The sequence below is a fragment of the Phalacrocorax carbo genome, chromosome 1, assembly GCF_963921805.1.
Source record: "Phalacrocorax carbo chromosome 1, bPhaCar2.1, whole genome shotgun sequence".
In the NCBI taxonomy this organism is placed as follows: Eukaryota; Metazoa; Chordata; class Aves; order Suliformes; family Phalacrocoracidae; genus Phalacrocorax; species Phalacrocorax carbo.
The window spans coordinates 41,147,620-41,160,676 of NC_087513.1; the positions used below are offsets into that span (position 1 = coordinate 41,147,620).

The window sequence follows — 13,057 nt, forward strand, 5'->3', positions numbered from 1 at the left end:
ACAGAAAAAAATTATTTCATTTGGACATGACAAGAGTTCTGGGTTTATTCCAGAGTAGCATTCTGAGTAGAATGTGCACACTAACAGAAAGATATTTTATGGCAAATATATTAGTAAGAATATACAAAATACTGTTTTTAAAACATAATTTAAATCAGATTTTTCAAACTTTAAATCAGATTTTAAGCATAAAATAGTATCTTTTGAACTCAAGATTATAAGTTGTAGCAGATTTTTGGGGGCCTGACCTGTGTTCTTTCATGCTAATTTAAATTAGAGGTTATGTTCAAACAGGTTACTGTTCTGCTGAAGTCTTAAAGAAAGACAGACTACTAAATTTGGAAAGGTAATTTGCTAAACCCCATAAAAAAGAATGTTAAATGTTGTATCAGTTTTGGGTTGTTACAGTTTCTTGTGCTATTGGAAGAATAAAGTTTTATTTATGTTGATGTATTCTGTTTAGTTTTGTTCCATGCCTTGTTCAACATGGGGTTGAAAAAACAGGACTAAATTTGAGAGGGTGAGATTTATTAGTTCAGAAGTCAAAAAGGACATACTGACTGAAGAAATGGGTTTAATTCATACCCCTGTAGTTAGCAGTGATACATCAGCAGACTGGTTGTATTGCCACTCCAGATGTAGGTAGTTCTACATTACAGATTGAGATGTTGATGCTATTACTTTATTTGTTGTAGTAGTCTTATTCCTGGGTCTTTATTATCCCGCCTGGCTAGATGTCCCTCCAAGCCTGCCCATTTCCTTGTCAAGAGCTGACCAATACTGTCTTAAAGTATCTGGAGTGAGTTCCCCAAATGGGAATGCTGGGGTGGAGGACTGTGCTAGATGAGAGAGGTCGTGAGAGGAGGACCATGCTCACAGACTTCAGTGTTAGCCTGTGCTGAAGTCTCTAGCATGGAGTGGAGTTCCTGTGGGTCAGGTCTCAGCCCTAGGAAAACAAGACTGGTAAACAGTATAGAGAAGAGTGAAGAGAGACCCTGGCTCCACCTGTAGCCTTCATCTAGGAGGCACGTAGCCTCCAGCATTGATTCACCAAAAAATGCATCAGAAGCAGCACCTTGCCTATAGGTTTGAATGTGGAAATATGTCGTGTGCATCATAAATCCAGGATGGGCTGTCTGCACAGATGTGTCTAGAACTTCCTCTTCTGTCCAGAACATAGACTTAGACTGAGTCCCTACCTGTAATAATTTTGTCTGGGAAGCAGAACCACTTCCTGCTAAAATTCCCACTGTCTGGTGTTTTTTCTTTAGGTAGCATGTAATAATAGTAACATAACAAGGACATACAGATGACACAAATTCACCAATCATGTAACCAGTTTTTTAATCATACTCACAAGACAAAATTAGAACAAATATACAATTAATCTCTGATTTGCTCAAATTCATGAGTTTACCATAAAATACTGGTATTATGCATATGTGGAAATAGTTAATTCATTGTGGTGCTCAGGAGTGATTGCTTAGGGTATTTTGATTGCCTAATTACTCTCCTTATCTCTTCTTTATTTTAAGGAAGTGTAGAAAGTGAACCTCTTTATCCTCAGTAAATACTTGTCTGGAGTGACAGCAATATGCTGCCTTAGCCATCCTATCCTAAAAGCATTGATTACTTTCTGAAAGGCTTCAGTTCTCTGGCAGTCATGGGCCATATTTTCTCTGATAACAACCTTTTTGTTGTTGGTATAGATAGTATCTAGCTCTGGATTTTGTTCCCTGCCTATCTGTCAGTTAACCCAGAGCAGTCGTCTGATCTGCTAAAGCTACAAATATTTGAGCTAGGATTCATACATTTGTAACACACACAAAGAATCTCTGCTGCTTCTTCTGGAAACAAGGGATTTACTCACCTTTTTTTAACAAAACCCAAGATCTCTTTGAAGCAGGTTATCTGTGCTATATTAAGGAAGTTCCTTTTCTGCTTGAATATTGACTTCCAAATTTTTGTTAGTGTCCATGACAGTAGTCTCTGGTTTAAACCATATGTTGTTTTCATGCGTAAGTGTATGTATGCTGATGGGATGCACCCATGAATGCTGAGGGAGCTGGCTGATGTCATTGTGAGGCCTCTTCTGATTAGCCTTGAAAGGCCATGACGATTGGGACAGGTATTTGGGGAAAGCAAATGTCACTGCTGACTTCAAGAAGGGCAAGGAAGCCTCAGGGAACTACAGGCCAGTCAGCCTCACCTTGATCTCTGGGAAGGTGATGGAACAACTAATCTTGGAAACCATTTCCTGGCATTTGAAGGACAAGGCAGGCATTGGGAGCAGTCAGAATGGATTCATAAAGAGGCAGCATGGCTTGACCAACCTGATAACCTTCTACGATGAAATGACCAGCTTGGTAGATGAGGGAAGGGCAGTGAATATTGTCTACCTGGGCTTTAGTAAGGTTTTTGTCACTGTTTCCCATAAGGTCCTTATAGAGAAGCTGATGAAGTGTGAGCTAGATGAGCAGTTGGTGAGGTGGACTGAAAACTGGCTGAACAGCTGGGCCCAGTCAGTGACGATTAGTTGTAGGAAGTCTAGTTGGAGGCCAGTCACTAGCAGTGTACCTGAGGGGTCAGTGCAGGGTCCAGTCCTGTTCAGCATCCTCATTAATGATCTGGATGGTAGGGCAGGGTGTACCCTCAGCAAGTTTGCAGGTGACACAAAACTGGGAGGACTAGCTGATACACTGGAGGGTTGCGCTGCCACCCAGAGGGAGATTGGCAGGCTGGAGAAATGGACTGACAGGAACCTTGTGTAGTTCAACAAAGGGGAGTGCAAACTCCTGCACTTAGGAAGGAACAACCCCATGCACCACTGTACGCTGGAGGCCGACCATCTGGTAAGCAGCTTTTCAGAAAGGAGCTAGTGGACACAAAGTTGACCATGAGCCAGCACTGTGCCCTCAAAGCAAAGAAGGCTAGTGGTGTCCTGGGCTACATTAGGAGTGTTGCCAGCAGGTCAAGGAAGGTGATCCTTCCCCTCTTCTCAGCACTGGTGAGGCCACACCTGGAGTGCTGTGTCCAGCTCTGGGCTCTATAATACAAGAGACACACGGACATACTGGAGAGGGTCCAGTGAAGGGCCACAAGGGACTGGAGCACCTCTTCTATGGGGAGAGGCTACAACAGCTGGGACTGTTCATTTTTTTTTTGTTTGTTTAGTTTTAACTTGGCATTTTTTAAATCTTTCTAAAGTTGTCCAAAGCCTCTTGCCACTCTCTCTTCCTGGTTTTTCCCAGATTAAGTGTTGCTGTGTAAAACTTGATACTCTGTGCCATCACATGAATGCAGAACCTTTTTAAATGGCATCTGCCAGAATTTTGTGTATTCATCTAACAGAAATATTTAACATTAGTGTTGTCTCAAAATATCTCCCTTGTAGGCAATAAAAAACCCTTCCAATTTTACATGGCTTTCTTCTTGTGCGAAAGCAAGGGAAGACACATCTTCTTTACATTGTCTTACTTGTTAGATCCTGCAGTTGTCTTGCTCTGCAAGCAAGAGAGCAGTGAGGCTGCAATGGGGATCAGTCTCTGCAAGCCCACTGGTGTCCCAGAGTGGTTCATTACTGGTGTGTTAGCGTTACTGGTCTTAGCAGTCAGTAATGAGCTGCATACGTTTTATTCTATATAGATCTTTGTATAATGCAGGTAAAGATTGACACAGAATGTAAACTCCAGCAGAGGTCACATTACACACTGAAAATGCAAATGAATAACCAAAGGGAGGGGGAAATGTTTTTATCCCCTCATTGAAGTCATCGAAGTACGAAGCTGCTTACCAGCAAGATTAGTATGGAAGATAATTTAGAACAGATAATTTGCATATCTAAAGAAGCGAACAAGCACTATTAAGAAAAATGGACAGACTGTGTCTCTAAAATGGGGGGAACAGAATGAGTCAGGATGAAAGATGAAGTCTGTTTAGATCCCAGGAACATTTCAAAGGTGAGATTGGTAAAAGCCTGTTGTGGTTTAACCAAGGGACATGCAGGAATATGAAAATCTAAGAGGGAGTGGAGGAGTGCACCTGAAAGTGCTCTGTGAGAAGATACGTCTTGCAGATGAATTCTCAGACAAGAACTTCTGAATAATTTTTCGGGGATAGAGAAAACATGAAACATGAGGTGTGCACAAAGACCAGAGCTGTGATTGCCTGCTTTTCAGTGCCAGCTCAATATGGATGTAAGTACGGATCAGTGTAAACGCATTAAGCATAGATTTTGTCTATTTGGTGGTAAATTCTGTAAGCATTCATTACAGTGTTCTCTGTTTTGAAAGTTACTGATAAAATTTGTTACCAGTTTTTGACCTTTTGGCTTAAACGTGATTTAAGGGAAATAGCAAGGCATGTTTTATGCAAAAGGGTAGCAATACCATACCCCAGGGCATTTGTGTATCATAAAAGTGCGCAGGAAATACTAATAGGACTTCGTGTTGCTGTCATCATCCCCTTTGTCAATAAAGTCACTCCATTGGTGGAGGGAAGAGATTTAATCCATCACTTTTCCAATATTTTTTCCCCTGCACTGGGGAGGACTGTGGCTTGTCCAGGCTGTCATTGTGTGTACAGCTCCACATGTTCTCTGAGCTCTGCATGATTTTCTGTCTCAGGTTTCTTTTCTGGTGGGATATTGGATTATCAATCTTACTCACTGTGTCAGAGATCTGTGTGATCTCTATAAACTTTGGTCTGGACTGGATGACTCCTGTTGTTTGTCAGGCTCTGCTTTTCCTTCTTTCTGAGTCTCCCCGTAGTCTGTTGTTGAAGTACTTGCCCCAGGTCTGTCACAACCTCTTCTGTTCTCAGCTCTTGTTAGCTCCTTGCCAAACTTCAGTAGTACAGTTCAATTTGTATCATCCACCAGCCTCTCTTTAGTGCGTCAGTTTTCTTTTGTAACTCAGATTAAAAACATAACTTTCTAGAGTTTTATTTTTACATTGTTTGCAGTGTTCTTCCATTTTTGTAACACATTTTCATGTTTGGGTTCTACTCTCTGAGTTAATTGAAACTATTAAACACTTCAAGTATATCTGAAACCACAACTGTCAGAAATAAGGCCACTTTCTACTAACTGTCTCTTCACTAGTACTTGTTGCTTCCAAGTGCAGAATAAAGCACCATTTCCATCTCTTCCCATTGTTTTCCATGCTCAGAGAGATTTTCAGCCCTGGTGGAGGTTTCAGCTACTCTTTCCCACCCTGTTTATTTTTTTTAATTCTTTCCCCACTGCTGATAATTATGTGGGTTTCAATAATAACTCTGGGCCCAAGATGCTTTAAAAAGGCCCCCTTTATTCAGAGACATATTACTGCCTGCCTCTGTGTATCAGGACACAGGCTGAGCGGAGCCCATTGCTCCAGGGAAGCAAAGCTTCTTACAGGTTCAGGTCCTGGCCCTGGATTTTACTGTGGGAAATCTGGAGTAACTGTGTAGAGGATGATGATTTTTTTTCTGTCACGATCTTGCATGCCTGCTTTTTAACTGATTGTTCACCTGTGTTGGGTAACTGCACAGCACATTGCTGGCAGCCTGTGCCCATGGTGTTCTGGAACAGAATGAAGGAGTAAATTCATTTAGTTGAATGTCTCCAGGATATCTAAATGCACCAAGAAGTTCCGCTTTTACTTTCACATTTTGGTCCCACCAGTCCATCAGGGTGTTCCTCTGAGACTCTTGTAAGGGTGAATATGGATCCTGTGACAAGACTTAGTTTAAGCGGTTACATCTTCAAGCATGAGTTGGGAGGGGAGACTGTGGGATTGCATGAGAACATGTTTCTCTAGAGCTCAGGATGGTGATTTTTTTTGTGATGTGTCACAGAAAGTTATTGATTCTTGGTGTATTAAATAAGCTGATGAATGGATACATGCGGACTTTTATCAGAAAAGTGCTCTGGTATCTTCTTTAACTCATACTAACATCAGCAAGAGGAGAGCAAATTTTTTATTAAGATAGTAAAAATTTATCCCACTGCAACATTATCTAAAGATTTTGCATAAGAATGTAAGATAAACTTTATTTTAGGGCATAGAATAAGCAGCAAGACCTAAAACCAGTATCTCTGGAGCTATCCAGGACAGTTTATTCATAGTTCTTCATCTTAACTCTGGAGGAGAGGAAAAGAGAGATACAGTCTCCACAAAAACATTGCCTTCAGATGTGGTGTGTATGATTAGCTATATTGTAATTTTATTTCCAGGTGGAATGTTGTGATACATATTTTTGAGATACTGGTAACGTGAGGCACTTGCCTGTCTTCCCGAAATTCCTATTTCTACTTTCACTGCTAAACTGTGCCCATCACCTGTGAATACGGTCTCACTTTAAAGCAAACCAAAAGAGGTAAATCTGGGTATACAGAGAGTTGTACTAATGGAAACATTCAAGTCTTTATTACTGTGATGCAAATCAATTTTATGTATGGCAGATGAAAAGATATATTTTACCCCATTGTTAAAATTCTTTAGTAGTATGGATTTCTGGAGTTTTCTGTATACTTGCACCTCGGTTTTGCAGCAAAGGGAAGGAATATGGCAGTGGCACTTGATAATTTTCTGTGCGGCAGTATTCATACTGGAAGTGCTCAGTAATCAGTGGCGTGTTGTTTTCAGCCGTAGAGTCCTCATGCTCTATTAACTGTGGTGGTAGGAAAATGGCTGTTGGCAATTTTCCATCATGTCGATGCTCTTAGTATTTATGTTAGAAACAGTATTTATGAAGGCAACAAAATTCTTTCATGTTTTTTTCTCCCTCCAGATCTTTCAGTGTTGAGAGTTGGAATGTATTTAATCTGTTCATTTGTTGTGTATATACTCCAAGGGATGCACATACAGTACTAGCCCTGTAATGTGGAGTAACAGAAACCTGAGCTGATTTCAGTCTGTGTCTCAGTTTGTTTCGTATGACTCTGTTCTAATATACGTCTAAGAAGAGTTTAGGACACCCACATTAGACTGAAGGCTGGGGAAAAAGGTTTATAAAGAAACTTTGTGAAAGATTTTTTTCCCATGTCTGTTACTGTGCAGCAATTCATAAAGAACTGTCCAGGTATTATTTAAAAGAAATGCGTTGTTCATGTAGATGTCTGTGCAACCAAATGATACATAATTCAGCCTCAATGGGCGATTGTGTTAATTTTTCATTTTAACACTGAATCATCTGATATACTTTGAAATAACAAAACAATGATCTATAGATCAGAGTTATGAAATTTGAAAGCAATGTAATAATATGCATGTCAAATAAAATCAACGGCTTTCTATTTTATTTTCTTAAACTGTGAACTAGCTATCACCTAGTGTCAAGGGACAGTTGCTCAAAAAAAAAATAGCGCAGTGTTTCTTCCTCTATTACTGCTTGTTCTCCCCACTTACCCCCACAGCTTTCTCTCCCACATTTTTTTCCCCTCTCGCATCCTTTAGTATTCACATTGCATTAAATATCTGCTATTCATATCAAACACTCTGGAAATTCATCCATTGTTTATGTCAGTTAATGTTAAGTAATACTTTGTACAGCAGTAAGCAGCAATAAAAACCCCAGCAATAAACTGCTGTGTGTCAGTGATTTCTCCTCAGGGTCTGCAACAAGCCATTTGATCTGACTGAAATAATGTCAAACAGTTTTAGACCTTTGCATTAACTCTGCAGGCCAGCATCTGTGTGGGTTGGTAAGTGTCATGCTTACAGAAGGATATTGGTGGTGTAGTCCCCGAGATAAAAACTGGTGGGTGCCAGAATAAGCATTTGGGTAAACAGAAATGTTGGTCAAAGAGTTCCCGTGGGGTTGTCATCCAGGTTGTTTGTGACCTCTGTGTGTTTGAATACTTTGTGTGTAGTGAGAGAAGATAGAATAATACTATTAAGTTGTAGTTTAAATAAAAGTAATAGTTAAAAGGCAGCTTAATTAGGGTACCTAGGTCCTAAGTGCCAAAAGTGAGATACTGAAATGGCTCAGTTTTCAGGAAACATGCACTTAGTATTTTCTGAAAATCATGCGCCTCAAAGTGTCTCAAGGGGAACATTCAAATCCATTAGTTGTGTTTCGTTCTGCTGTTGCAGTCAGTTGGAGACCTTCCTGTTGGCTTCAGAGAGCTTTCAGCAACCCAGGGGATGTTTGGGTTTTTTGGGTCCCCTCCCTCTGCCCAATAACTTTTTAAGGGTGTGAAAGTATGCACAAGGAAAACTTGGTTTTCCAGCACAAACTTCTCTGTCATATACTAAGCAAACAGTGGAGAAAGACTTTCAGTAGCCAGTTTAGATATTTCTTAACAGTACCATTATCAGTAGTTCTTTATCAGTAGAAAATGTGGATATTTCTTACAATAACTGCTGTCGCTTTTTGTAGTTGGCTTGTTCCTCAAAATCTGCATAAATAGTTAAATGGTATTCTGTTACAGAAAAGCATTGTCTACTCAGTAAAAAAAATGGCTTTGATTAAGGACTCTGAGTGGCAGAAATATAAGCCCTTTTAGTAAATGATTCTTTTTTTTTTTTTTACAACAACATTCGTTTAGGAAATTGCGCAAGACCTTTAGAGAGATTTAATAAAGCTATTGATTGCATTATGCAGCATTAGGAAAGGGCAAAACCATACTTACAGTTTTCATTTGTCAAGACTAAAATAAACTGATATTAGCCTATGCTTTCTCTTAATTTGTTGAAATTGTTGTCAAAAAAGTGAAATAACTGGTAGCAAGAAAACTACACCTGAAATCTTGAAGAAAGCCTCTCTGAAGAAATGAATTAAAATAACGTTGTGAGAGGAACGTCGGTAAATTAAAATTATTTTTATAGTGTCATTTTTGTAATAAAAATAGGGATTATAAGAGAAAAACATGGAGTTCATTGAGTGACCAGTTTACGTCTATGTGCCTCCTGGTTTTATTAAGGAAAATATACGTGTAAAGATGCTTGACAAAATTCTTGTTTCTCGCTGTATGTCCTCATTTACAAGTTGCAGTGTTTCAGGGATCTCATATTTATTTGGGAAACTTATCATGTATGATGACAGAAACTTTGCAGAATTTGTTCACACATTTAGTTATTCTTCCCCTACTCCAGTAGGTGTTTTTTATCTTCCATCTTGAGTATTAGAAATTTAATACTGTTGTATGTTCTGTAGGATCTAGCCCTTGGTTACATTTCAACCAGCAGCTAAACCATATAAGATTGCAGCACATAATATTAATAAATGTGCTTATGCATGTGGATGTCTGTCTGACTTGCTGTGTGTACACATGCACTCATATTTATATGTATAGTAAGGATGTGTGCCTGTTATGCCAGTATCCCCATCAGACTTCAAACTAAGGTGGTTAAACATAGTGGAATCACAGTGGTGGAAAAAGTGGCTTTGATATCTGTAAGAGTAGGATAATAAAGGAGGGGGAAGGACCCCCAGTTCAGGGTTCTCTGCGTGAGAGAGTTGGATCTTGTTTTGCATTTAATCCTATTCAGTTCTAACCCTGCTCTTATTTAAAGCAAGAATTCCCAGTTTTGTGGTTTGGGGAATTTAATGGTTTTTAAGAATGCCTAGAAAATCCTATAACTGAGTGGGCAAAAAGGAAAAATAGTATCATTTGTTCAAATTGCACAGATACTAAGTTCATAGATAAAGCTAAAACCATCAAATGTTGATTTGCTTTGTGACCAACTTAGGTGTTAAATTGCTAATTTGTTTTTTGCACTATGATGATACTTGCTAATAATGTCAGACAATTATATTTTGATGTAAGTGCGCATAGTTGTGATGCCTTAATTAAACGTTTGGAAATAAAAGGAGCTGTTGAGCTATGTACAGTTTTTGTAACTTATATGTTTTTCATGTGATTCACACAGAAATAGATTTTTAAAATGTCCAAATGCTATCCTTGTATTCAAATAATAGTACCAGTATAATATGTTAGTGTGAAGCTCCAACACGTTTTTGTCCTGATGGCTTTTCTGGTGATTTTATTTTAGCTGCATAGTTTTTACTTCTCAGTCATGAATTTCGTGTCTGTGAAGGCCAAGAGGTGGAAACCCTTTATTATTCCAGCGGTACACAGGACTCTGCACTGCTGTATCAGGAAATCTCAAGTAACAGTTTTATGATGTATGAGGATATTATTCTCTGCAAGCAATAACACGCATTTCTATTTCCCCAGCAATATCCACATAATCAAACATTCACAAGTGCTTTACAAAGAATTTAATTAAATAGTGTGCAGGGTAACTTGATGCAGCATGCACACAAGCTGTTATATATTCAGTAGCCCGCATTTTGCAGTTAGGGCAGAACACTTTTGAGCAGTAATATGTGTGAATGGTATTTCTGTCAAAATGTGCATCATCATCCCTCTTTTATACCTTGCTCCTTAAAAATTACACTAACCTTAACAGGTGTCACCTCCAGGAGCACAGGATACCTTCCTCAGTGCTCTAATGGTATGATAAACAGAGGGAAATACAAATTCTCATGTAGAGATTTGAACATCAAACATTGTTCCTCTGAAATCAAACATTTATGCCTCTCCAGAGCAAGATATAGATTATGTCTTTTACCACGAAACTAGGCGTGTTTGGAATTTTATTTAAAGGTAGCAGAAATCTGTGCAGCAAACAAGACCAACCACTGAAGAATTTCCTTTCTAAATTAACACTGAGACTTGGACATTCAGAGTTTAGCCATGGACAGACAAAGAGAAGCAAAAGATTTCTCATTTTGTGATAATGAGTATGTTCAGAGTCTGTCCTGTCAGTCAGTGGAGATGAGGAAAGTCTCCTCTTTGGCATTAAAGTGCAGTCTGTCAGACCCTGCACTAGGAAAAGGTAAGAGTATGTTCATATGTTGTAGTAGTACACGTCTTAGTTCATTCAGCATTGTTGGTATGCTCATGTCACCAGCAAGGATTAAAATTCTGGAAACCCACAGTGTTATCTATTATGTTTTGTTTTGTCTATTCAGAAAAGCCCTTTAAGCATTAGCTGATGCATGAGAGGAATTTCCAGGCTTGCAGAGCAACTGGGCTGTGTTGAATGAAAGTGATTTAGAATATCCCTCTGCAGTTGTCTACCTGCAAGGCAGTTAGCCGTCCATCAGATTGGAAGGTTTTATTGGTATGTCAGTGCTATAAAGTATCCGTCTAAACCAGCAGACCAATACCAATGACCCAAACAGTGACAGACAGTCTATAATTAGCCTGTAAAGGTGTTTAGTACGAGAGCTCACCCTAGTTTCCCAGTTCCACAGAGTTGTTCTAGTTTATTACTGGCTGACACTTGACAAAATCTGTCCATTATGACTGGCAGGAAAGACCAAAAACTACAAATGAACCCAAAGAAGAGGGAAAAAAAGGATGATTTAAAAGTAGGGAACTGGTTTTACGTTCATGCTGGTTCCATTTCGGTGTCGCTTTGCTTATTTGAGGGGAATTGCTGAAAACTTAATTGGTGCAATTAAGAACAGAGTCTGTGTTCTTCTGAAGATGCCTTTTGGAGGAAAGTTTAATTGCTATAGGAGAAGTTATGGCTTTCTTTACAGAGTTGAGAATGGGGGAGATCCCTGTTTAATGTTAATGAAGCTTTCCCATTAACTTCAGTGATTTTACCCAGTAGCCTTTGTGTCCTTTTCTTCATCCTTATCCCTTCTTTGTATAGCAGACAGGAGTTTTTAATTTTGTGTGTCATTTATACCAAATTGCAGTTATTCTAAAAAATTAGTACAGTTCGAGCTTCAACTGAAGAAGGAAAGCGTATAATTTTGAATTTACTCGCATATCTAAACTTGAACACCATGTTTTGGATTTTTGCTTTATTTTCTTTAATTGGGCTCTTGTTCTAGTGTCTGCCTTTATATGAAATATTTATTCTTTACTGTTTGTAGTATGTCTCTGTTTGCAATTTGGATATTTTCAGTTTTCTTGTATTTGGAAGTAGCTGCTACACTCTATGCTTCCACTAGAAGACTGGTATTTTTATGCTTCTTGCAGCAGGCCCTTTTTGGGAATATATCCAAGTTCTCCATTCCTGATATTTCAGTGGCAACTTCCTGTGAATCCTGAAGTAGAACTCATGCTGTCAGCCAATTCCACCACATATATCAGCAAGGCAAAACAGACAAACTTAGGGGATGTGTCAGTGCTGTGATATAAGTTAGAGTATTATTTAGAAAAAGCAGGTCAGAATTCTTCTTCAGGTTGGGAAGTCAACCCAGAGATCTTTCATCCCACCCAGTGAAGTGCCCCGTAGATATACTTGTGTTAACTGCAAATGAACTAGCTTTGGAATCAGAAGTAATACAGCCAAATGAGAGGAGTGTGGCAGCCAGGCTAATTAATTAAGAACCAGGCTAATTAGTTTGACTGGAGGGAGCACCATGCTGATGTGACAGGGTAGCTTCCAAAATTCTGGCTGATGTGTACACAGGTTGCACTGGGCTTCTTGTAGACATAAAAGTTGTTTTTGGGCCCTTTCAGATGTTTTTGCTGTGAAGCAGCACTGTGTATTGGTGTATTCCCAATGTCAATTTACTCTAATTTAGATTTATTTCCAGACTAATAGTCAATTTTAGTTTCTTCTCAATCTTCTGCTGTGAGATTTTTCTAACACTTGGATAGACATTGTAATATTCTCTTGTTCAACCTCATGCCACTGAGAAAAATTCCCCACTGCTTTTTTTTTACCTGATGAAGGACATTCCCATCTCTTCCTAATATTTTGTCACTTATTGAATACAAAACTGAAGTAATACTCCTGAAGTTGTGTATGGCACCATTGTTCCAGCCTGCGGGGCCGAGAGCTGGCTGTCAGCAGTCCTGTTCTCGGAGGACGTGTGCTAGCAACAGTGCACACTGAAAGATGCCTTGTTTTGTAAGAAGTGGTGATTCTGAACAGTTTGCCGTCTTTCTGGTTGTTATGAAACAGAATTGCTTCAGTGCTCCCCTTAATGTCAGTCCTTACATACAGTTTGATGTGTAAGGTGTTTATAAAGGAGTCACTTTAATGAAAAGATAAAAAATACTTGTGGTAAAAGTCTGTGTTAATACATTAGTATGGTATAG

The 13,057-nt window shown here is 39.1% G+C and overlaps 1 protein-coding gene across 1 annotated transcript in view; it reads left to right on the forward strand.

Moving 5' to 3' along the window:
• Positions 1-13,057, forward strand: part of TRHDE (thyrotropin releasing hormone degrading enzyme) — a 221,964-nt gene that overhangs the window by 72,357 nt on the left and 136,550 nt on the right. The gene's annotated exons all lie outside the window — the stretch shown is intronic.